Source organism: Amblyomma americanum, chromosome 11 (genome assembly GCF_052857255.1).
Source record: "Amblyomma americanum isolate KBUSLIRL-KWMA chromosome 11, ASM5285725v1, whole genome shotgun sequence".
Classification (NCBI taxonomy): Eukaryota; Metazoa; Arthropoda; class Arachnida; order Ixodida; family Ixodidae; genus Amblyomma; species Amblyomma americanum.
The window spans coordinates 25,741,421-25,764,707 of NC_135507.1; the positions used below are offsets into that span (position 1 = coordinate 25,741,421).

At 48.4% G+C, this 23,287-nt stretch overlaps 1 protein-coding gene across 9 annotated transcripts in view; it reads left to right on the forward strand.

The window, feature by feature from the left end:
• Pka-C1 (Protein kinase, cAMP-dependent, catalytic subunit 1) overlaps nucleotides 1-23,287 on the forward strand; it is a 177,866-nt gene that overhangs the window by 82,775 nt on the left and 71,804 nt on the right. The gene's annotated exons all lie outside the window — the stretch shown is intronic.

Genomic DNA, 23,287 nt, shown 5'->3' on the forward strand with positions numbered 1-23,287 from the left:
CGTTTCTTTTTGTGGTAGTTTCTTTATCTTTTTTATTTATTTTTTCATAAGTGTGACGGTGTTCAGGGTGGCTTACAAGGGACAGGCAATCACAGAGGAAGCTGAATCACTCCTGCCAAGTGCATGCGCACTTGAGGAAAGATAACCTAGTTTAACTGGTAACTGTTGTGAATTTCCTCTTAACGAACTCGAGCGGTTCGTACAAGCAGCAACTTCGATAAAAGCGGGTTGCCCTCGGGCAGCTAAAGCAGTGCGGCGTTCTCTGCCGAACGGTTTTTCATGAAGAGCAATATTCTGTATAGCGAATGCTACCTGACGCAAAGTTCGTTGTAACCGTAGCAATACCGCTATATCGTGATTCCACTGGCACTGTCTATTCACGCCGCTTGGAGAATTTCGCTATAGTGAGTGCCTATATTATGAATTTCACTGTAGCGAGTGCTTACCTTATAATTTTCGCTATAGCGAGTGCCTATCATGAATTTCGCTATAGCGAGTGCCCACCTTATGAGTTTCGCTATAGCGAGTGCCTATTATGTATTTCGCTATAGCGAGTGTCTACCTTATGAATTTCGCTATAGCGAGTGCCTACCTTATGAATTTCGCTATAGCGAGTGCCTATCATGAATTTCGCTATAGCGAGTGCCTATCTTATGAATTTCGCTATAGCGAGTGCCTACCTTATGAATTTCGCTATAGCGAGTGCCTATCTTATGAATTTCGCTATAGCGAGTGCCCACCTTATGAGTTTCGCTATAGCGAGTGCCTATCATGCATTTCGCTATAGCGAGTGCCTATCTTATGAATTTCGCTATAGCCAGTGCCTACCTTATTAATTTCGCTATAGCGAGTGCCTATCTTATGAATTTCGCTATAACGAGTGCCCACCTTATGAGTTTCACTATAGCGAGTGCCTATCTTATGAATTTCGCTATAGCGAGTGCCTACCTTATGAATTTCGCTATAGCGAGTGCCCACCTTATGAATTTCGCTATAGCGAGTGCCTATCTTATGAATTTCGCTATAGCGAGTGCTTATGTATTTCGCTATAGCGAGTGCCTTTCGTATATGGACACCATGCACTGTGGCCTCGGCGTATACAAGTTAGCGGTCGCCGAACTTTGTGGCGGCGCACCTCCTTGCCCTATCAGGCTTGCTGGCTGGGTGTTTGCTTGCATGCTTGGGGCTCCATTATCTTCTCAACAGCTCACATTTATCAAGAGGTCGATGTAGTTGGAAGCGGCCACCACCGGTTCCAGTGATGGCGATAGCCGAGCTTCGCACGTCTTGAGGCTGCTGGCTGAAACGCGACTCGCGCGGCGTCCACATACGCGATGGAGGGGAACATTATCATCTTTTTTCTTCTTTTTAGCGCGATAGCACTCATACGCTCAATAACACCGACCATGAATCTTGTCTCCATCTTTCTTGTGCCGTCGCCTAGCAACAGCGACGCCATGTTAGGGTAAAAAGTAAGGTATAAATATGCACGACTGGGAGTCGAACCCGCGGCGGCGCGAACAGATCAGCTTCGTAAGCCGCTTCGCGAGAGCACTGTGGGCTATCAACGCAGCCGAGCACGCCTCTTGTTTAACTGCAACACACGGTCGCGCTGTGCATTGCATGTCGTCCTCATCAACTTCCATCTGGGGCGCGAACAGATCAGATCAGCTTAACCTCGATCAGGGGTTAAACTGAGTCTAACATCGTCGGCAGACGTGCATGCTGACGCCCTCTCACAGCAAAACCATTAGCCAACCAGGGTAAACACATGCTTTCCAGGTGGTCGAAATTTCCGGAGCCCTTCACTACGGCGTCCCTCATAGCCTGAGTCCCTTTAGGACGTTAAAACACCATAAACATGCTTTCACGCGTCTAATCGGTTTGACTACGTTAAAACTTTGCCACTTTTTTTGCAACAGTCACTGAGCGAAAACAATGAGTAATGAGTCAATGAGTAATTACTCCCTTATTACAAATCTACTCCACCTTGGGGGATTCCCCTGAGCATATGACCAACAACAGACTGTATGTGCCGGAACCGGTCTGGAATCAAAGCCCTCTGAAATGAGTGTACAGGATTGTCCATAGAGCACTGGATCGAACGGTATGCCGCGCAGCAAACGAAGTGAAATCTTAACGCGGTTGCCTTGCTAAAGGCACGGTGTTTGTGCGTGCACGAATTGTATGTCTATCCGGCGGCCCTCGAGAGCAAGTGTTATCTTTAAAACTCAGTATCTGCTTTAAAATATCGCTTCCTCTCCTCCGTAGAGCATACCCTCGAGCACTCTAGACAAGTGGGTTCACCTCTGTACACGTTGGCGCCACTGAGAGAATGATGCGTGCTGATAAGAGTGTGTCATTCCAAACCCTCTAATATCTTATGACTGATGGGTTATAAAGACTTGCTATTTAGCTTCTCTTTCTGTTATCTCGTGTGTGTTTCAATCTTCCCTGTCCTACGTAGCACGTCCATGCTCACGCAAGTGCTTTAGAGAGAGCGCGGGGAACAGCTTCCCCTCTCTAGGTTTCTCCCAAGGAGCAAGTGAAATATTAGCAGCGTGATACAAAATACACGACAACGAACTACTGCGTGTTCACATGAAGTAGGACACCTGAGGAGTTTTTTTTTTTCCTTTCAGAATCAGCCGGACATTGAATTTAAGTGAAGTTCAGCTTTAATTTTATGTTCGTCCATAGATGTTTCCTTGTAAAAGCTATCAAAATTAAATGGCCCTTATATATCTACCGTTTTAAAGTGTATCACGTAACAGCTTTCCAGTGCGTTGCTGCGGATAAAAAATTCCGCGTTTTTCTCGATTTCTGACTCGGTGGATTTGGCTCATTCCGAAAAAAAAAGAAAAAAGCTCACCTAATATGCGTGTGCTTTTATATGTACGCATTGATGGCACTAAAGGGCTATGTATTAATTCCTGACTAGACACTGGACACCGTTAGCCGCATGCAATATACGATTTATATAAATGTTTATTGTATAAACAGCCTTTACCCTCCCTCTTTCTATTCCCTCTCCTCCTATCTCCTTCACGCTGTTTACTCTACTCTTCTGTCGTTCCTTCTTCTCGTCTCCATCGGCCGCTGTTCAAGTGCCAGACCTGAGCGAGACGCGATACAGAGGCCGGCACCAGTGTTTAATCTTTTTTTTTTCTTCTATAAACACCACCAACATACCAGAGCTGGCAATGCGAAACACGCTTTATTCCCTTCCATCGTCGCGAGCACTTCTTTGCGCAGCAGCCTTGCACGATGCAGTCTTCTTTTCGGGATCAGCCGCGGTTTATTTTTAGCCACCGAGTCCGGCCGCTCTTCTCATCACCACTCCATTCGCTCCTCCCGACGGATCCCTTATTTTTTTCGTTACGCCCTTCCGTTCATTTCGCCTTCGTTCGCTCCTTCTCACCGCCGTTCTCCGCTTCTTCTTTGTCCTTCGTCGCACCGTGCTCCTCTGCTGTCCCCATTCGCTGTCATCCTTTTGCGTTGCTGCCGAGAGCCTTCATTTCCCGGACGCCGGAGTACTATCCTCCTCCCCCTTTCACCGACTCTTGCCCTGTTTGTCGAACACCCTCCCTTCGCATCCCCTTTCCGGCCTCTTCGGAGTTACATGCACCTTTTCTCTTATTAAATCCTGCCGCGCTGTCTCGTCCTTTACTGTCGCAGCATCGCCTTGCCCCTCCTTCTATTCTCTGCCTTATAACTTCATTCCTTCCTTCTCTCTTTCCCATCCATAGCACTGCCCCCCTCCGCATCGTCTTGTAGCGGCTATTTTGTTTCTTTGTCATCTCGCAGCGCGAGGCTTCTCTCAACTTTTAATTTCCTGGTCGCTGACTTTCTTCCCTACGAATTCCGTGCAGTGATGTGGAAGCTACGGGGGCTTGTCATATAGAGTATGAACGGTGGGGGTGCACTGGCTCTCTGCGGGGTACACACAGCTGCGAGCAGCTTGAAAGGGAACACTCAACTCGCCGCTCAGAAATCAAATATACGCGATTCTACTTGTGCATCGACCTTGAAAAGGCGTTGAAGTAATCGTGCATCTGGAGGAGAAATGCTTCGAAAAAAAAAAAAACTGTTCTTGCTCATGCTTGTACACTCTAAACAAAAAGGAGTAAAAAGGAAATAAGCCGCCGACTGCTTGCTAATAAAATGCTCCTTGCCATAATGCTTCGGCCTGTACATTCCCGATGTGTTCATATTAGGCACGGGATATGTGTACTGGCTATGTACTGGATGTACTGATATGCACTGTACTGGCATGTACATGAATAGATGTGTGCTGGTTATGTAGTGCTCATCTAGTGTCATTATGCGGTGTACATACTTGACGCTGCGTCCCTGTATGTTGACCAGACAATACTGTAAACGTCCTGTTGTGGGAGCAAACTGATTCCTCAAATTCTAAGAAACGACTTGTAAATATGAAAAAAATATCTCCGTTTTGCCTTAGAAGAGCAGCCCAAGCTTGGGCACAAATTTCATCTATAACCCGTGGTTAATGCTTCAGGCCCTAACTTTTATTAGCTGTAACCAACAGGCACAAATAATTACAGTGTGACGGGCGCATTATGGCCTCATTTTAAACTGAGACGCTAGCTCTTAAATGCTGCTACTCCTACTACACCTCTCACTATTGCTATTTCTGCTTCTACTACTACTACTACTACTACTACTACTACTACTACTACTACTACTACTACTACTACTGCTAACACCACTGCATCTACTGCTATTAATAGTATTATTCTTCAGCACATGTCCTACTCCGTAGCCTCATTAGTGCTGTGCAACAGTGGGATACAACTCATGAAGAAAGCGGCAAACGCCCCTCAAAGGAATCCCTCCAGCCAATGGCGACTACTGATTTTCATGACGTCACGGTTAATCCGCGTTTAATCCTCTATCACCTCAGCGTCGCTAAGGATAAACCTCGGATTAACCTCGACGTCATGAAAGTCGGTTGTCGCCATTGTCTGGAGGGCCTCCCCTTGCAAAAATTTCTGTAGACAGTCTATAGACTGTCCATATATTTCTGACTATAGTCTACAAACTCTGTATAGACAAAGTGGTGGAAACAGTCTATAGGCAATACAAATCCTTTAGACAGTCTATAGACATTCTTTAGGTTTATGGCCATACACATTTAGTAGACTTTTGTCCATAGACAGTCTACTTACTATTAATAGACAAAAAAGAAGCATGTACAGGAAGGCAGTAGAACCTATAAGAAGTCTGTAGACTGTCTATAGACCAGTTTTATACGGGTCCTTCTGACGGGCATACGTAGTGCACACGTATAGCCTCCTCACTGATGTTGCACGCTTTTAGCGAGACCGCGTAGCCCCCTTTCTTTTTCCACCATCCCACCGTCTGTCTCCGTTTCGCACCCGGCATTCGCCTCCGTACACAACCTGCTCGGCATTGCTTTACGCGAGGGGTTTCCTCGTCTCCTCTCGCATCTTCCGTTATCTCCAGCGCTATACTCCGTCACTTCAGTGCCGGGCGTGATTGCAGTTGGACTTCGTCGTCCTCTTCATTAATCAACTCTTCATTAATCAAGCCTGTATGGGAGTGAACAGGCAGTAACACACTGTGTCCCTTTTGTAAAAGCGAGTCCAGTATAGGACGGTCTACTCCCTTTTTATGCCTTTCTGTTCAGAGTATATGACACGCTTCCGTGTTAAACCTGCTCCCCGCAGCCCCCACTCGGCGGAGGAAACGAATCAGTCCAAGTTCCCCTGCCTTGGGTGTTCAGGCGGTTCGGCGTTGGACGGCGGTTTTATTGCCTAAACGCGCTTCTCGGGGCTTAAAAAGGCCAGATTTTGCTTGGAAACATTTTTGCGACTGTACTGAAAATCTCACATACTTCGGTATAGCGGTAAAGGCCGCCCGCGTCTTCATAGGCGTCTGTTCAACTCTGTACACTTCGTATTTGGCCATGCACACTCTAAACACGATTACGCTTATTTTGGAGTAAAAAGAGGGTAAGCTGACATCTAGCGCATCCGTTTCTATAAAAGGGAGTGTGCTATAAAACGATTACTCCATTTTCACTCCTTTCTGTTTAGAGCGCAGGGAAGCGGTAGGCTATCCGTGTTATCCAGAGCAGTCCTTGGAAGAAGATGAAGAAGAGGAGGAGGTAATAGGGGCATGATGTACTCTAAGTAAAAAAGGGTGTAAAACTGTCCTCTAGCGCGCACCCTTTTAGAAAAGAGTGTGCGCTAAGGGACAACTTACTTCTTTTTTTACTCCCATATAGGTGTATTTGTGTTTAGAGTGTACCGTCGGCAGAATTCCGGAGCCCGTATGGCCAGTCGGTGGGAAAACATTTCCGCAGCAACTGCACGCAGCCTGTCACGGATGCATCGGCACTGAGCGCATATGTGCGTCCCCCCCCCTACCCCCTGTTTCAGTATGTGCATCAGGAGGGGTTTCAATCAGTGGTGCCAGCGTCGTCTGTTGGAGTAGTGTGTCGTAACCGAATACGCTCACGTTTCCCTGCTACTTGAAGGAATCTCGTCCAAGTGGGACACCGCGACCAGATGTCAGCGCATCTGCCCGTTCCATCATTCTTGTTGTTGGTCGAAGTTCTTTGTGCGCCGGTTCTGGAAAGTAGGGACACGGCCATTTGAGCCTTTAGGTCTGGACGCTTTCAAGTTTGGTGAGGATGTCGCTAAATGTCGTGGCATTTGACGCAGTATGTCGCCACTGAAAACTGTCGTTCAGCTGCCACTGCATCTGTGTGGCGCATGATCGCTGTATACAGATAGCCTCCAAGGTGGCGCCAAACACAGTTCGACACGGGGCTATGCTCAATCCTACTCCTTGAAATGGTTCCTGGAAATGAGCCTCGTCATCGGAGCTTTCTTTTCCGCATCTCCTACGCCACACTGGTCGGACACGATCGAAAAGCGAAGCAAACAGACGAGCGTTGTTGTGTGCGGTTTATAACAGAGTGCCTGCCTGTTACACGCCTGCGTCTCTGAAAAAAATAATAAATAAATGAGGTATTACTCGCATTTGGCGCTGTCAGCGTTATTAATGAGGCTCTTGATCTCCACACGCTGCGCCGGTTTTGTGCCTTCTGCAGGGACAGATGGGTTGACAGAGAAGGCGAGGTCGTTTTTCCGATGGCTTATAATATTAATAATAATTGGTTTTTTGGGGAAAGGAAATGGCGCAGTATCTGTCTCTTATATCGTTGGACACCTGAACCGCGCCGTAAGGGAAGGGATAGGTGCCGTAGTGGAGGGCTCCGGAATAATTTCGACCACCTGGGGATCTTTAACGTGCACTGACATCGCACAGCACACGGGCGCCTTAGCGTTTTGCCTCCATAAAAACGCAGCAGCCGTGGTCGGGTTCGAACCCGGGAACTCCGGATCAGTAATCGAGCGCCCTTAACCACTGGGCCACCGCGGCGGGTCCTCCGATGGCTTGCGCGGTCGTTTTTCAGCAACCGCTGAAGTGATCGACCGAGCAGGGAAGCAATCGGTCGCTGCTTTGTAGAGCCATTCTCGATTGCGATTCGCTCCGTTGGTCCCGGTGAAAACTTGGTAAACGCTGCCCCAGGTAATCGGACAGGGCACTCCTTTTTTTTTTGGCTTGGGGAGGGGGTGTAGGGTAGCGAGGGTGGAGGCGTGGAAAACTGTCGGGATCGTTGTCTTCGGTTAGTCGGCGAAAAGTCGGTCAGAAACACGCAGTGGCGACTGCAGCCTTTTTTATATGGAACGCCATAAAACTAGACTGACGAAACGCCTCATTTTATTTTCGTGCGGTTGTAGTATACATGATTTGTTGTGGTTTGTGTTGTTCAATCACACCGTACACTGCTGTGATTTAAGAGAGTCCCATGGTTCAGCCGACGCATGGGTGATGTGGAGAAAGATAGAACGAAGGAAAGAGAATCAGAAGGAAAGAAAGAGGGAAGAGGGACAGTGGAATTCCATCTTTTGCTTTTTATCTTTTCAAAACCCAGATAGCGTTAGGTAAATAAGGGCAGTAAAAATGGACAACTTGTACAGTAGTGGTTGAATGGACAATGAAAATATACAAAGCTCCTTGTAAGGTGAAAATGTGAGGAATGTGTTGGTACGAAGTAAGATTATGCAGTGCAGAAATGATTGGACGTTTTTAATACGTTGGTGCATCAGGTATAGGTGACTTGGAATATTAGTAGGCACAAGGTAAAATGCCCTGAGAAAAATATTGTGTAGAGTCGATTTGCAATGGATTCATTTTATTTAATGGATGTGCTGATTATGTAATTGCGAACCTACCTGTTTGCAAATCCGCCTCGAGGCAGGTCGCGCATACAAAGCGTCAGCCCCGCAAACTGCATTCCTCCGTAAGGAAAAATAACTACTTCTGAGCTCAGGAGACAGCAGGCAGGCTTAGAAAGGCAACTAAGGACTGCGCATATACAGAGAGGACAGGACATCGTCACCCATTCATAAGAAAGATAACGAACAGTTGGCCTAAAGCCTTCGGGAAAATACGCGCAGAACAAAAAAATTCACATGGACACCTAATATATTTTGGCAATGCGATATGCCTGCTGATGCCTTTACCTGATCTGACGTCTTTCCCGGTCTTTTGACGTCACTTTCCTCCGTCCACTTCGAATTATCCGGTCTGGTGACGTCACTTGCCTCCAGCCAGTGGGAATTATCCAGTCTGGTTACGTCACTTGCATCCAGCCAGTGGGAATTATCCAGTCTTGTGACGTCACTTGCCTCCAGCCAGTGGGAATTATCCAGTCTGGTTACGTCACTTGCATCCAGCCAGTGGGAATTATCCAGTCTTGTGACGTCACTTGCCTCCAGCCAGTGGGAATTATCCAGTCTGGTTACGTCACTTGCCTCCAGCCAGTGGGAATTATCCAGTCTGGTTACGTCACTTGCATCCAGCCAGTGGGAATTATCCAGTCTTGTGACGTCACTTGCCTCCAGCCAGTGGGAATTATCCAGTCTGGTTACGTCACTTGCATCCAGCCAGTGGGAATTATCCAGTCTTGTGACGTCACTTGCCTCCAGCCAGTGGGAATTATCCAGTCTGGTTACGTCACTTGCATCCAGCCAGTGGGAATTATCCAGTCTTGTGACGTCACTTGCCTCCAGCCAGTGGGAATTATCCAGTCTGGTTACGTCACTTGCATCCAGCCAGTGGGAATTATCCAGTCTTGTGACGTCACTTGGCCTCCAGCCAGTGGGAATTATCCAGTCTGGTTACGTCACTTGCCTCCAGCCAGTGGGAATTATCCAGTCTGGTTACGTCACTTGCATCCAGCCAGTGGGAATTATCCAGTCTTGTGACGTCACTTGCCTCCAGCCAGTGGGAATTATCCAGTCTGGTTACGTCACTTGCCTCCAGCCAGTGGGAATTATGCAGTCTGGTGACGTCACTTGCCTCCAGCCAGTGGGAATTATCCAGTCTGTGACGTCACTTGCTCCAGCCAGTGGGAATTATCCAGTCTGGTTACGTCACTTGCCTCAGCCAGTGGGAATTATCAGTCTGGGTACGTCACTTGCCTCACAGCCAGTGGAATTATCCAGTCTTGTGACGTCACTTGCCTCCAGCCAGTGGGAATTATCCAGTCTGGTTACGTCACTTGCCTCCAGCCAGTGGGAATTATGCAGTCTGGTGACGTCACTTGCATCCAGCCAGTGGGAATTATCCAGTCTTGTGACGTCACTTGCCTCCAGCCAGTGGGAATTATCCAGTCTGGTTACGTCACTTGCATCCAGCCAGTGGGGAATTATCCAGTCTTGTGACGTCACTTGCCTCCAGCCAGTGGGAATTATCCAGTCTGGTTACGTCACTTGCCTCCAGCCAGTGGGAATTATCCAGTCTGGTTACGTCACTTGCCTCCAGCCAGTGGGAATTATGCAGTCTGGTGACGTCACTTGCCTCCAGCCAGTGAGAATTATCCAGTCTGGTTACGTCACTTGCCTCCAGCCAGTGGGAATTATGCAGTCTGGTGACGTCACTTGCCTCCAGCCAGTGAGAATTATCCAGTCTTGTGGACGTCACTTGCCTCCAGCCAGTGGGAATTATCCAGTCTGGTGACGTCACTTGCCTCCAGCCAGTGGGAATTATGCAGTCTGGTGACGTCCACTTGCCTCCAGCCAGTGAGAATTATCCAGTCTGGTTACGTCACTTGCCTCCAGCCAGTGGGAATTATGCAGTCTGGTGACGTCACTTGCCTCCAGCCAGTGAGAATTATCCAGTCTTGTGACGTCACTTGCCTCCAGCCAGTGGGAATTATCCAGTCTGGTTACGTCACTTGCCTCCAGCCAGTGGGAATTATGCAGTCTGGTGACGTCACTTGCATCCAGCCAGTGGGAATTATCCAGTCTTGTGACGTCACTTGCCTCCAGCCAGTGGGAATTATCCAGTCTGGTTACGTCACTTGCCTCCAGCCAGTGGGAATTATGCAGTCTGGTTACGTCACTTGCATCCAGCCAGTGGGAATTATGCAGTCTGGTTACGTCACTTGCCTCCAGCCAGTGGGAATTATGCAGTCTGGTTACGTCACTTGCCTCCAGCCAGTGGGAATTATGCAGTCTGGTGACGTCACTTGCATCCAGCCAGTGGGAATTATCCAGTCTGGTTACGTCACTTGCCTCCAGCCAGTGGGAATTATGCAGTCTGGTTACGTCACTTGCCTCCAGCCAGTGGGAATTATGCAGTCTGGTTACGTCACTTGCCTCCAGCCAGTGGGAATTATGCAGTCTGGTGACGTCACTTGCATCCAGCCAGTGGGAATTATCCAGTCTTGTGACGTCACTTGCCTCCAGCCAGTGGGAATTATCCAGTCTGGTTACGTCACTTGCCTCCAGCCAGTGGGAATTATGCAGTCTGGTGACGTCACTTGCATCCAGCCAGTGGGAATTATCCAGTCTGGTTACGTCACTTGCCTCCAGCCAGTGGGAATTATGCAGTCTGGTGACGTCACTTGCATCCAGCCAGTGGGAATTATCCAGTCTTGTGACGTCACTTGCCTCCAGCCAGTGGGAATTATCCAGTCTGGTTACGTCACTTGCCTCCAGCCAGTGGGAATTATGCAGTCTGGTGACGTCACTTGCATCCAGCCAGTGGGAATTATCCAGTCTTGTGACGTCACTTGCCTCCAGCCAGTGGGAATTATCCAGTCTGGTTACGTCACTTGCCTCCAGCCAGTGGGAATTATGCAGTCTGGTGACGTCACTTGCCTCCAGCCAGTGAGAATTATCCAGTCTGGTTACGTCACTTGCCTCCAGCCAGTGGGAATTATGCAGTCTGGTGACGTCACTTGCCTCCAGCCAGTGAGAATTATCCAGTCTTGTGACGTCACTTGCCTCCAGCCAGTGGGAATTATCCAGTCTGGTGACGTCACTTGCCTCCAGCCAGTGGGAATTATCCAGTCTGGTTACGTCACTTGCCTCCAGCCAGTGGGAATTATGCAGTCTGGTGACGTCACTTGCATCCAGCCAGTGGGAATTATCCAGTCTGGTTACGTCACTTGCCTCCAGCCAGTGGGAATTATGCAGTCTGGTGACGTCACTTGCATCCAGCCAGTGGGAATTATCCAGTCTGGTGACGTCACTTGCCTCCAGCCAGTGGGAATTATCCAGTCTGGTGACGTCACTTGCATCCAGCCAGTGGGAATTATCCAGTCTGGTTACGTCACTTGCCTCCAGCCAGTGGGAATTATGCAGTCTGGTGACGTCACTTGCATCCAGCCAGTGGGAATTATCCAGTCTGGTGACGTCACTTGCATCCAGCCAGTGGGAATTATCCAGTCTGGTTACGTCACTTGCCTCCAGCCAGTGGGAATTATGCAGTCTGGTGACGTCACTTGCATCCAGCCAGTGGGAATTATCCAGTCTGGTGACGTCACTTGCATCCAGCCAGTGGGAATTATCCAGTCTGGTTACGTCACTTGCCTCCAGCCAGTGGGAATTATGCAGTCTGGTGACGTCACTTGCATCCAGCCAGTGGGAATTATCCAGTCTGGTTACGTCACTTGCCTCCAGCCAGTGGGAATTATGCAGTCTGGTGACGTCACTTGCCTCCAGCCAGTGGGAATTATGCAGTCTGGTGACGTCACTTGCATCCAGCCAGTGGGAATTATCCAGTCTGGTTACGTCACTTGCCTCCAGCCAGTGGGAATTATGCAGTCTGGTTACGTCACTTGCCTCCAGCCAGTGGGAATTATGCAGTCTGGTGACGTCACTTGCATCCAGCCAGTGGGAATTATCCAGTCTGGTTACGTCACTTGCCTCCAGCCAGTGGGAATTATGCAGTCTGGTGACGTCACTTGCATCCAGCCAGTGGGAATTATCCAGTCTGGTGACGTCACTTGCATCCAGCCAGTGGGAATTATCCAGTCTGGTTACGTCACTTGCCTCCAGCCAGTGGGAATTATGCAGTCTGGTTACGTCACTTGCCTCCAGCCAGTGGGAATTATGCAGTCTGGTGACGTCACTTGCATCCAGCCAGTGGGAATTATCCAGTCTGGTTACGTCACTTGCCTCCAGCCAGTGGGAATTATGCAGTCTGGTGACGTCACTTGCATCCAGCCAGTGGGAATTATGCAGTCTGGTGACGTCACTTGCATCCAGCCAGTGGGAATTATCCAGTCTGGTTACGTCACTTGCCTCCAGCCAGTGGGAATTATGCAGTCTGGTGACGTCACTTGCATCCAGCCAGTGGGAATTATCCAGTCTGGTTACGTCACTTGCCTCCAGCCAGTGGGAATTATGCAGTCTGGTGACGTCACTTGCATCCAGCCAGTGGGAATTATCCAGTCTGGTGACGTCACTTGCCTCCAGCCAGTGGGAATTATGCAGTCTGGTGACGTCACTTGCCTCTAGCCAGTGGGAATTATCGAGTCTGGTTACGTCACTTGCCTCCAGCCAGTGGGAATTATGCAGTCTGGTTACGTCACTTGCCTCCAGCCAGTGGGAATTATGCAGTCTGGTGACGTCACTTGCATCCAGCCAGTGGGAATTATCCAGTCTGGTTACGTCACTTGCCTCCAGCCAGTGGGAATTATGCAGTCTGGTTACGTCACTTGCATCCAGCCAGTGGGAATTATGCAGTCTGGTTACGTCACTTGCCTCCAGCCAGTGGGAATTATGCAGTCTGGTTACGTCACTTGCCTCCAGCCAGTGGGAATTATGCAGTCTGGTGACGTCACTTGCCTCCAGCCAGTGGGAATTATCCAGTCTGGTTACGTCACTTGCCTCCAGCCAGTGGGAATTATGCAGTCTGGTTACGTCACTTGCCTCCAGCCAGTGGGAATTATGCAGTCTGGTTACGTCACTTGCCTCCAGCCAGTGGGAATTATGCAGTCTGGTGACGTCACTTGCATCCAGCCAGTGGGAATTATCCAGTCTTGTGACGTCACTTGCCTCCAGCCAGTGGGAATTATCCAGTCTGGTTACGTCACTTGCCTCCAGCCAGTGGGAATTATGCAGTCTGGTGACGTCACTTGCATCCAGCCAGTGGGAATTATCCAGTCTTGTGACGTCACTTCCCTCCAGCCAGTGGGAATTATCCAGTCTGGTTACGTCACTTGCCTCCAGCCAGTGGGAATTATGCAGTCTGGTGACGTCACTTGCCTCCAGCCAGTGAGAATTATCCAGTCTGGTTACGTCACTTGCCTCCAGCCAGTGGGAATTATGCAGTCTGGTGACGTCACTTGCCTCCAGCCAGTGAGAATTATCCAGTCTTGTGACGTCACTTGCCTCCAGCCAGTGGGAATTATCCAGTCTGGTTACGTCACTTGCCTCCAGCCAGTGGGAATTATGCAGTCTGGTGACGTCACTTGCATCCAGCCAGTGGGAATTATCCAGTCTTGTGACGTCACTTGCCTCCAGCCAGTGGGAATTATCCAGTCTGGTTACGTCACTTGCCTCCAGCCAGTGGGAATTATGCAGTCTGGTGACGTCACTTGCATCCAGCCAGTGGGAATTATCCAGTCTTGTGACGTCACTTGCCTCCAGCCAGTGGGAATTATCCAGTCTGGTTACGTCACTTGCCTCCAGCCAGTGGGAATTATGCAGTCTGGTGACGTCACTTGCCTCCAGCCAGTGAGAATTATCCAGTCTGGTTACGTCACTTGCCTCCAGCCAGTGGGAATTATGCAGTCTGGTGACGTCACTTGCCTCCAGCCAGTGAGAATTATCCAGTCTTGTGACGTCACTTGCCTCCAGCCAGTGGGAATTATCCAGTCTTGTGACGTCACTTGCCTCCAGCCAGTGGGAATTATCCAGTCTGGTTACGTCACTTGCCTCCAGCCAATGGAAATTTTCCGGTCTGGTGATGTCACTTTCCTCCATCTAATGGTAATTTTCCGGTCTGATGACGTCACTTGCCTCCATCCAATGGTAATTATCCGGTCTGGTGCCGTCACTACCCTCCATCCAGTGTGAATTATCCGATATGGTTACGTCATTTGCCTCCAGCAAATGGGAATTATCCGGTCTGATGACGTCACTTCCAGTCAATGGTCGAATTTTATGACCAAAGACTAATTCTTTTTTTCGGTGAGGCATTTAATGCTACCGCATTATAGAACCCGCCACACGCGTGTGCTCGCCAGATTTCGCGAATTCTGGGAGAAGTGGTGAAATCGTGCAAGTTTTCTCGGCTATGCAGATATCGGTGCTTCGCGATGCGGTACCTTTACCTACTGTTTGCAAAAAACGTAAGTAAACAAACATAAAATCAGGCATTCTTGGAAGAAGAAAAAAGAAACAGTTAAAATAAAACAGGGTGTGCGGAAACTTCGTCGTTTCGAGGAGAAATGCATACTCGACTGGAGGGGAAAAAGAATGAAAGAAAAAAAAACAATGAACAATGGTGAGGACACGGCGAGCCAGTATTCTCCGTTTCTCGCCGCTGTTCCTCTCTGTACCTTTGTACTTGTCTTCTTTCCGTTGCGTTCGCGGCGCGGTTCTTTTTCTTCCTTACCTTCTTTATCTCTCATTTTTTTTCCCCCAAACTGTGGCCTCTCGGATTTTCCCGCGCGTACGTGCTGCTTGCACTTTGCGCGCGGCTAGCGGAAGACCTGAAAGAGCAGCAGCTTGGCGAGTTTTGCTTTCGTTCTTGTCTCGCTTTCTCGCTCGCTCCTGCTTTTCTGGCTACCTTCCTGGCGCTGTACCTGCTGCTGCTGCTGCTACTCTGAGCGGTTTCTAAAAACGGAAACCCGGTTTTTAGTCGACTGTGCGCTCTACAGTCTTTTTTTCCTCATGCTCGTGACCCGTTTTTAGTCTTTCTTTATCTCCTCTGTACTTCAGCTTGTACAGGCGCACCTTTACCAGGAAACACCTCTCCCCTCACCGGCAACCATTTTATACCTTTGTTGATTCCGGCTTGGCTACCTGGTCTTTAGACTTGCCTTACAAAAAATGTATTTACTCAGTCTATGGAATGCCCATAGGCTTTTGTCTATGAAGTCTATAGACTTTCTATAGACAAATCCTATAGTCTAGTCTACAGGCAATACAAACGCTATATATAGGCAGTCTATAGACAATCTATAGAATCATGGCCATACACGTTTAGTGTAGACTTTTGTCTATCCTTTAGACTGTGAATAGACAATAAGTAAATCTATAGAAGGGCAACAGAGTCTACAAGAAGTATATAGACAGTTTATAGACCATTTTTATTAGGCTTCAAAGAGCCTAATAGCAAAAATTACGGAGGGTATTTAAGGTTATTTACGTTCTATGAATGGGAAAGCACGCACGCGGGGCGTTCGGCTGCGGTGATGGCGTACTACTATAAATCAGTGGCGAGCGAAGCTGATCTGTTCGCGCTACCTGAATGGAAGTTGATGAAGATGAGGATACCGAAACCCAACGCGAGGGACTAAATGTTTAGCGCATGGTCTGCTGTGTTGTGACGTAGGCGTAGTGCACTAATGAAGTGGCCAGCGAAGCGGGTCTGTTCCCTCCGGCCTGAGTCCGAAGCCCACTTCGGAAGAAAATTTATTTTTCTTTCTTTCCTGATGATGCAGGCACTGCCGTTGACGTCATGAGGTCACGTGGGGTCTCGTGGACGGTCGGTCAACGCCAGATTTTCTGAATGAGGCGCCGCATAATACTTTCGCATTAATAACAGCTAAGTCTGGGGTTCACTATTACACCAGCTGTGACATGAAGTCGAACAGCACTCCGCCGCTATTTTATTAAATCTAAGCTGACCCGATCGTCACATTATCCAGCTAGAATAAGACATTAACCTACACGAGTGAATGAATTATGTTTAATGCAATGGAGCTGGAACGAAGCTATAATTAAGAGAGTACAGAAAAGGGATCACATACTTAAGAAACACCCAGAAGGGCCTTAGGAGCGACGAAGTTTACAGGGCTTGCATTACCACGCTGCGTTGCAACGCAAAGCCGCGCTTGCGCGGTGACTGCAGGAAGAGTACACGGTACGTCGTTCGTTTGAACGAAAAAAAAACGTGCAAAAAAGAAAAGACAATGGCCCGCGTTCTCGGCGCATCCGCAGCAGAACGGCTCGGCAATGCGACTATGCGCCCCTCGCGGCTGAACGCGGAAGCGCGACGTTATAGCGTCCGTCCCTGCCCACTAGCCTTTGCCCTCAGTGCTCAGCAGTGCTTGGCTGTTGGTTGTAGATGCGGATTCGATCCCCGCCACGGCGGTCGAAATTCGATGGAGGTGAAATTCTAGAGGCCCGTGTACTCTGGGATGTCAGTGCACGTTAAAGAATCCCAGGTGGTCGAAATCTCCGGAGCCCTTCACTACGGCGCTCCTCATAGCCTGAGTCGCTTTGGGGCGTTAAACCCCGTAAAACCAAACTATAAACCAGGGGGGGGGGGGGGTGTTGTCTAAAGATTCGATCACAAGTGGAAGTGGGAAGTAAAGAAGGCGAGAGAGAAAGCGGCTTGCGGCCTGTTTTACACTTCGTTTTCTACAAAGGGGAGCAGTCTTTGTTGAAGGTCGCTGCTTGCTGAATTTATGACACAGACTTTAAACAAACTATCCCCACGTTCTGCCAGCGTGTTCGTTGTTGTTGTTTAGCCTCGGCGCTGAGTGGCCAGCTCGGGACTGACTCGAGGTGTGAGAGCACTGGTTTCCTTTTTTCTCTGAGCATTTTTGTAGGGCCGCCAAATTCTTATTTTTCTCCGGCTCGGGTTTTATAAAACGTGTTAATGACTCTTTCTAAAAATCACTGCGAAATTTTCGAAACGATGGAGTAGAAATGCTCCGACCACCATTGACGTGAACAAAAATGGCTGCCTGCTTCGTATTCATGCAGTCTCTTCAATCTAGCATGGGGGGTCTCAGAGCCTTCGTCAGTACAGGGGGAGGGGGGGGGGGGGTAGCGTGGTCGGGCCTGAGAAGGGACGAGGAGGATCGGAGACGTGGTTAAGAAGGAAAAGGCGAGTAAAACTCTATACATACTATTTACATGATGTAAAAGTAAGAGAGACTGAGAATGCCTCTCATTTAAAGGGAGCTTCTTAGCAGATGATCTCACCACTTGGCAGCCAATCGTATTCTCCAGATCACTGAGTGGCTAATACAGTTCGGAAAACGATGTCCAATCAAACGAGCAGCCGAAGACACTGGTGGTACCGCCCACGGCAGGGGCCGGTGCTGATGCTCTCACAGCTCGTCGATGGAAAGGGTAAAAGACACTGCCACGTTGATGTCAGCACAGCTAGCTGCCAGGTGGCCGCCCACGTGGGTCAGGATTGTCAAAAGCATTTGTTGGGCGAGTTGGTGTTTACGATGATCCATAACTGTGTGGTGTGTGGTGTCCCTTCTTCATCTCTGTCCTGTCGTTTGCGCTGTAGTTATGGATCAACAGCGCTGTGTGGTGTCCCTTCTTCATCTCTGTCCTGTCGTTTGCGCTGTAGTTATGGATCATGGAGGATTGTCAAGCCGTTTCCCAGCCGGAGAGTGAACGACCTTCCACTTCCTCGCCTGTTGTCCGCAACGCGGGAACTCTGTCGAAGTCGCAGCACTGTGAATTGTCATCCCCAGCGTGACTGCTGAAAGCAACACTCCCTCCGGCGACCCGATGGCATCCTTAGCCACGTGGCGCCACCGTTGTCGCCACTGCTTCCGCGAACGCCAGTTCAGGCAGCAGCGTTTCCTCAAAAGACTCATTAGCCTTCACATTGGTTGTCTAAAAATCCTGGTCGGGGAGTCCGCGTCTTTATCCATTTAGGCTGGAAGGCACGTCGGGCATAACAGGAGTCTGAGACCCCCTTGACTTTAAGACCTGCTTTCAGTGCCAGCGATCTACAGCCTGCGCATTTTTGCAGATGGCCTAGCGCAGAACGTTTAAAATCGCCATGAGCAACGCGAAAAGCGCGCTCCTCAAGCTCGCGGAGAGTGTAATTACTGTGTTTGCCGCGGGGCGGCGCTACGTGACTCACTCCGCGCCGTTTTCGACCGGTGCCCTTGAAGCCGGAGGAATTGCCCTCTAGCGTTCGAGAGAAGAGAGCGCTCACAGCACCGCTGGCAACACGCTACCGGTTGTGGGAAAAACAAAAGAAAACCCGCTTCCCTCGCATTCGCTGGGTCTACACCGATCGTTGCAGCCCAGCGAAGGGCGGCTATTTTTGAACTGCCGCTGTGGGTTAACCGGCGCATTCCGCGTTACCTATGGACCTCCTTCACCCCGCGACGTCACGAAGATGCGGTGGCGCTGATGTTAGCAGCGACTTTCGCATGGTAGGCAAAACAGGTTCCGCTTGCCCGTGCCTACCGCAGCTGCCGCAGCTACCGGCGGCTGCTTCAAGCCTGTGCACTGCAGAAGCAGCATGTATTGACCAGCTGCGTCACTGCTGGATCCGCGTAGTAGCATAAAAAATATTAAATTAGCCTCGATAGGTTTCTCGCGCATAAATGCCGCATTCGGAAACTGGCCAACAGGCATTGGGCCACGGTAGTAAAGCGCGAAGTCTGGGATTCGATAGGCAGTGCCACTCAATGCACCTATAGCATGCAAGTTAGTGCGTTCATTCACCTGAACTTCAGGATAGTAGGCTAATAATTGCTCAAGGAAAAAAAAGACATGCAGCTGCACACGTACTTATCACCTTGAGCCGGAGTGCACGGGGAGCCGACAGGTTCACTCGCCCCCAAGGAATGCGTTTTTTTGTTAATAGCACACCATGTTTTAATGGCGCGTTTTATGACATTTAATATTTACTTGAAACTGTTTCTTGATATGACGACGTAATTATTTCATTCGAGTAGAAAGAAGTCTGGTAAGTTGTGTCAATCTTGCGCGGTCGCGTTGGTGTGCTTAGAATAGCGTACCTTAAGTATGCTAAACGCCATATGTTTTTTCATTGCATCATGCATGTGTCATGTTTCATGAGGTAGTACATGATCGCGAAGGTTGTTTGGAAAGAAGCAGCCGCAGGCGTGCTACTAACAGACACGTGGCGAGATTGAGAGGGGACGCGGCAATGAAAAGTGTTTTCGTCATTCATGCATGTGATATGTAACTAAACTTGGTGCAAATATCAAATTCCTACGCTAGTTTCAGTAATTCCTTTTATTTATAGCTATACCTGGTGCAGTTCTGGGTAATTATAATTAACACCGTCGTCAAGTTCCCGCAAGGTCTCAAATAATTGAGTAGATAGTGCGCAGTTTTTTTATGCCAGCATGTACATAAAGCCCTGCTCTGTACGATGACGCGATTAGTTCTTTTTCTATATGATCAGTACTTATGCATGCATAGTTACATGAAAACGTTTCTTACAAGAAATAACTAACACAGTACTGCACGTGTAGGGAAAAAAATCGAGAGGTTTATTACGCTCCTCAACGTCTCAGGAATAGTTTGCGACAAATGGAATCATTTGATTTTCATGCGAATTACGAAGGTGAGTGATCCAGTCGCAGAAAATGTGAGAGGTCACAAAACGAACCTTAAAGTTTATGGCATCTTCGCTTTCGCTTTGGTCAAAGAAATGCGGCACTGAAATCAAAGAAATTACCTCACAATTTTTGACGACCACACTTCTAAAAAGCTTAATTTATAAATTTGTACTCAATATTTTGCTATAATAATTTAGTCACGAAACTAGACTTCAGGGCTAAGAAAGAAATAATTCTAGAAATCAAAAATTTTCACCAAATCGACCAGCTTAACAAGAGGACAAGTCGGCCTGGCTGGTGCGTGGTCATGCGGCTAAAAACAGCGCTAAGCGAGACAGAGGAGATCAGGGACATAACGCTGTCCCGACTTTTCGCACAGCGCGACACGTACATATGTCAGCAGACGATGAGCGCACGTCTGCTCCGACGAAACAAGGCCAGCACTTCCCCTCACTATTGTCCCGAAGTAAAATTCCGGCTAGTGCAGAGTGTCAAAACTTGTTTTATTCAATGCCTGGCCGCATAAATAAACGGCAGGAACGCTTTCTACATGTTTACTACTAACCATATATACAATACAGTGGCAAACTATTTCTCTTTATAGGCCTCACGTGGCCAACGCGAGCTCGTGTACTTCAACGAATTACCAAGTTGGAAGCATCGACCATTGCTATGATTCGCAGAAACTGGAAACGCGCCTACAAGCCTTGAAAACCCGCGCTCAACACTTATCCGCGACGCCACTCCCCGACCTTTTGCCTACCACGAGCTCGCTAGCGACTGCAGCGCCACCTCGTTTGTTTACAAACATGCAGGAGGTCCATAGGTGTTTTACGCTTCCTACCGTTGTCTTCTTCTCTGTCGTTATTTTCTTGCTTTGCCCAGGAGGATGCATGGGATGGTTATGATAGCGACTGCTATAAACACAGGCTTGCTGAGGTTTGGGCGGAGGGGCGATTCTGATCTCACCACTTGGCAGCCAATCGTAGGAACAAATTGAGACCTTCGACTCGCGCTGTGTCATTGGCCTCTGGGCGGGTTTCTTTGGCGGTTTCGTTGCGCCATTGCTAGGGGTGTTTTTTTTTTTTTGTCGTAAATAAACGTAGGGGACACGACAAGGAAAGTCTTGGACGGAAGGCAAGGCAGGAGGAAAGGTCTGTTTTTTAGACGTCTTTAGCAACAGATCCCGTTGCATCTGTTTTAGTATATTTTTTTTCACATTTCATTCGTGTCAACAACAGGGAGACCGCAACACCAAACACGCGACTATTAGTGCTTTTTTAAGTTCCAACTCCGACGCAAGAAACTCCGCTCGCGAGCTTCAAAGCAGAAGAGTTCATTTTTGCTAGCACTTGACTGGCTTTCACCATCATCATAGTCACAATAATTGTCATTATCATGAGCCTAACTACGACCACTGCGGTAGAAAGGCCCCTCTCGAGATTGACCTAAGATTTACACATATAGCTTCTCAGTATTACCTCCTGGAAAAGTTGGCGCCACCGTCTATGCGAGGTTTTTAAAGACCACTTCATCCACCACGGGAATGCCGGGAAGGGGACTAGCTTTCTTACTTGGCTTGACTTGGCTAGTGCTGTGCCGAAAACGGGGATTCTGCCTCTGAATCGGCGCCGCAACGCTCTCCTCTGCGCGGATTAAATTGTTTTAAATCGCGCGCTTTTCGCCTTTGCAGTAAATTTAACACCAGTGTTAGGCTGGTATGGAAGCTTTCGCAGAATTTCTTCCGAGATTTGCCGCGAGAATAGTCGTATTGTTACGTCTGAATCCATGTTGTTTCATGCCTAATAGGATACCTAATTTTCCCGGCATTCCTTCGCCTTTCCATTGTAGATGGGGCGCAGTGCCGCCGGCTTTGTCGTTAGGTAATATTGTGAATCTGTATGGATTAATATTCTCCTATTGATCCCCCATATTTATAATTAAGTGTAGTTGATCTGCCAAAGTATTAGGATGAAGCTGTTCTAGCAGCTATGCTAGGAGCCATGTTAACCTCTGTACGAGGAAATAAGAGCCTCTAAAGACCCAAGTATCTGAGAAAGCAGCAGCACATTGTGCTACCATTGAGTGGAGATCGATAATTAAGTGCAGTTGATATGCCAAAGTACTTAAGATGAAGCTGTTCTAGCAGCTATGCAAGGAGCCATGCTAACCTCTGTACGAGGAAATAAGAGCCTCAAAAGACCCGAGTATCTGAGAAAGCAGCAGCACATTGTGCTACCATTGAGTGGAGATCGATAATTAAGTGCAGTTGATATGCCAAAGTACTTAAGATGAAGCTGTTCTAGCAGCTATGCAAGGAGCCATGCTAACCTCTGTACGAGGAAATAAGAGCCTCTAAAGACCCGAGTATCTGAGAAAGCAGCAGCACATTGTGCTACCATTGAGTGGAGATCGATGGGAGCGACTCTCTCTGGCAGTTCCCTTGTTGAGCCGCCTCCGCATTTTTATTATTTTTAAAATTCAACGTCTTCTTGTCGTATTTCGCTGCTTACGCCTTTTAGTACCGAACACATTGTGCTCTTGTTGTTCGCAGATTGATAAGCGCGAGACATAACGGACGTCGCTGTCATACAGTCAACACGTTGTGAGGTGATAAATCATGTGACACACCACAAGAGATGGAGTGAGATTGCACGACTTCAAATTCTTTAGCTAAGGGACATATGACAAGTGGAGCAGATGCCCGAAGAATTTTCAAGCGAAACAATGTGTGGCGGCACACTAAACTTACGGCGTCTTGATTGAGACGAATGCATGGTCTGACATAATTTGTTTCGGCCCGTGTTATTACGCTGAAGGCATATTTCAGTGCATATTCCAGAGTACAGTCTTGGTCAAAAGTCTTAAGGCCGCAGCGTTCAGGTGCAGCGAAATTAATGTTCCTAGCATGCTCCGTGTAGCGCATCATTGAAAACACAAGTCAAGCAGGAAGCTTCTCTACCACAAGAAGAAACCTTCCGCTAACATTTCAAGGTCATTCGGTCATTAATAGTGCCGTGATGGCTCTGCTATGCGGCTGAAGCTAAAAGCATTTGGCGTTAAGAGTTCAGCAGTACTGTGCATGCGATATGCGCAACTATAAAACCGGCAACGCGGCATTAAGATGACCCTACTTCTTCACTGTGTCGTAGTTTAAAGTCCGTGCTTGAAAACGTACTGCCATCAACCTATGTCGTGGTTTGGCTCGTTCAAACTTCTCTGCCGCCGACCTTCTATACCGTGCGTCCAATCATTTGTCTGGCTAAATTATTCAACGTCTGTTCCTCTCCCTTTTTTTCGCAATCCGTATACTTTGAAAGAAAAAAAAAATTCGCCTAAACGGAGAGGCGAAGCACCTGTATGGGTTGCAGACAGGTGCTTGTCCTTTCCTAGCACCGCGCG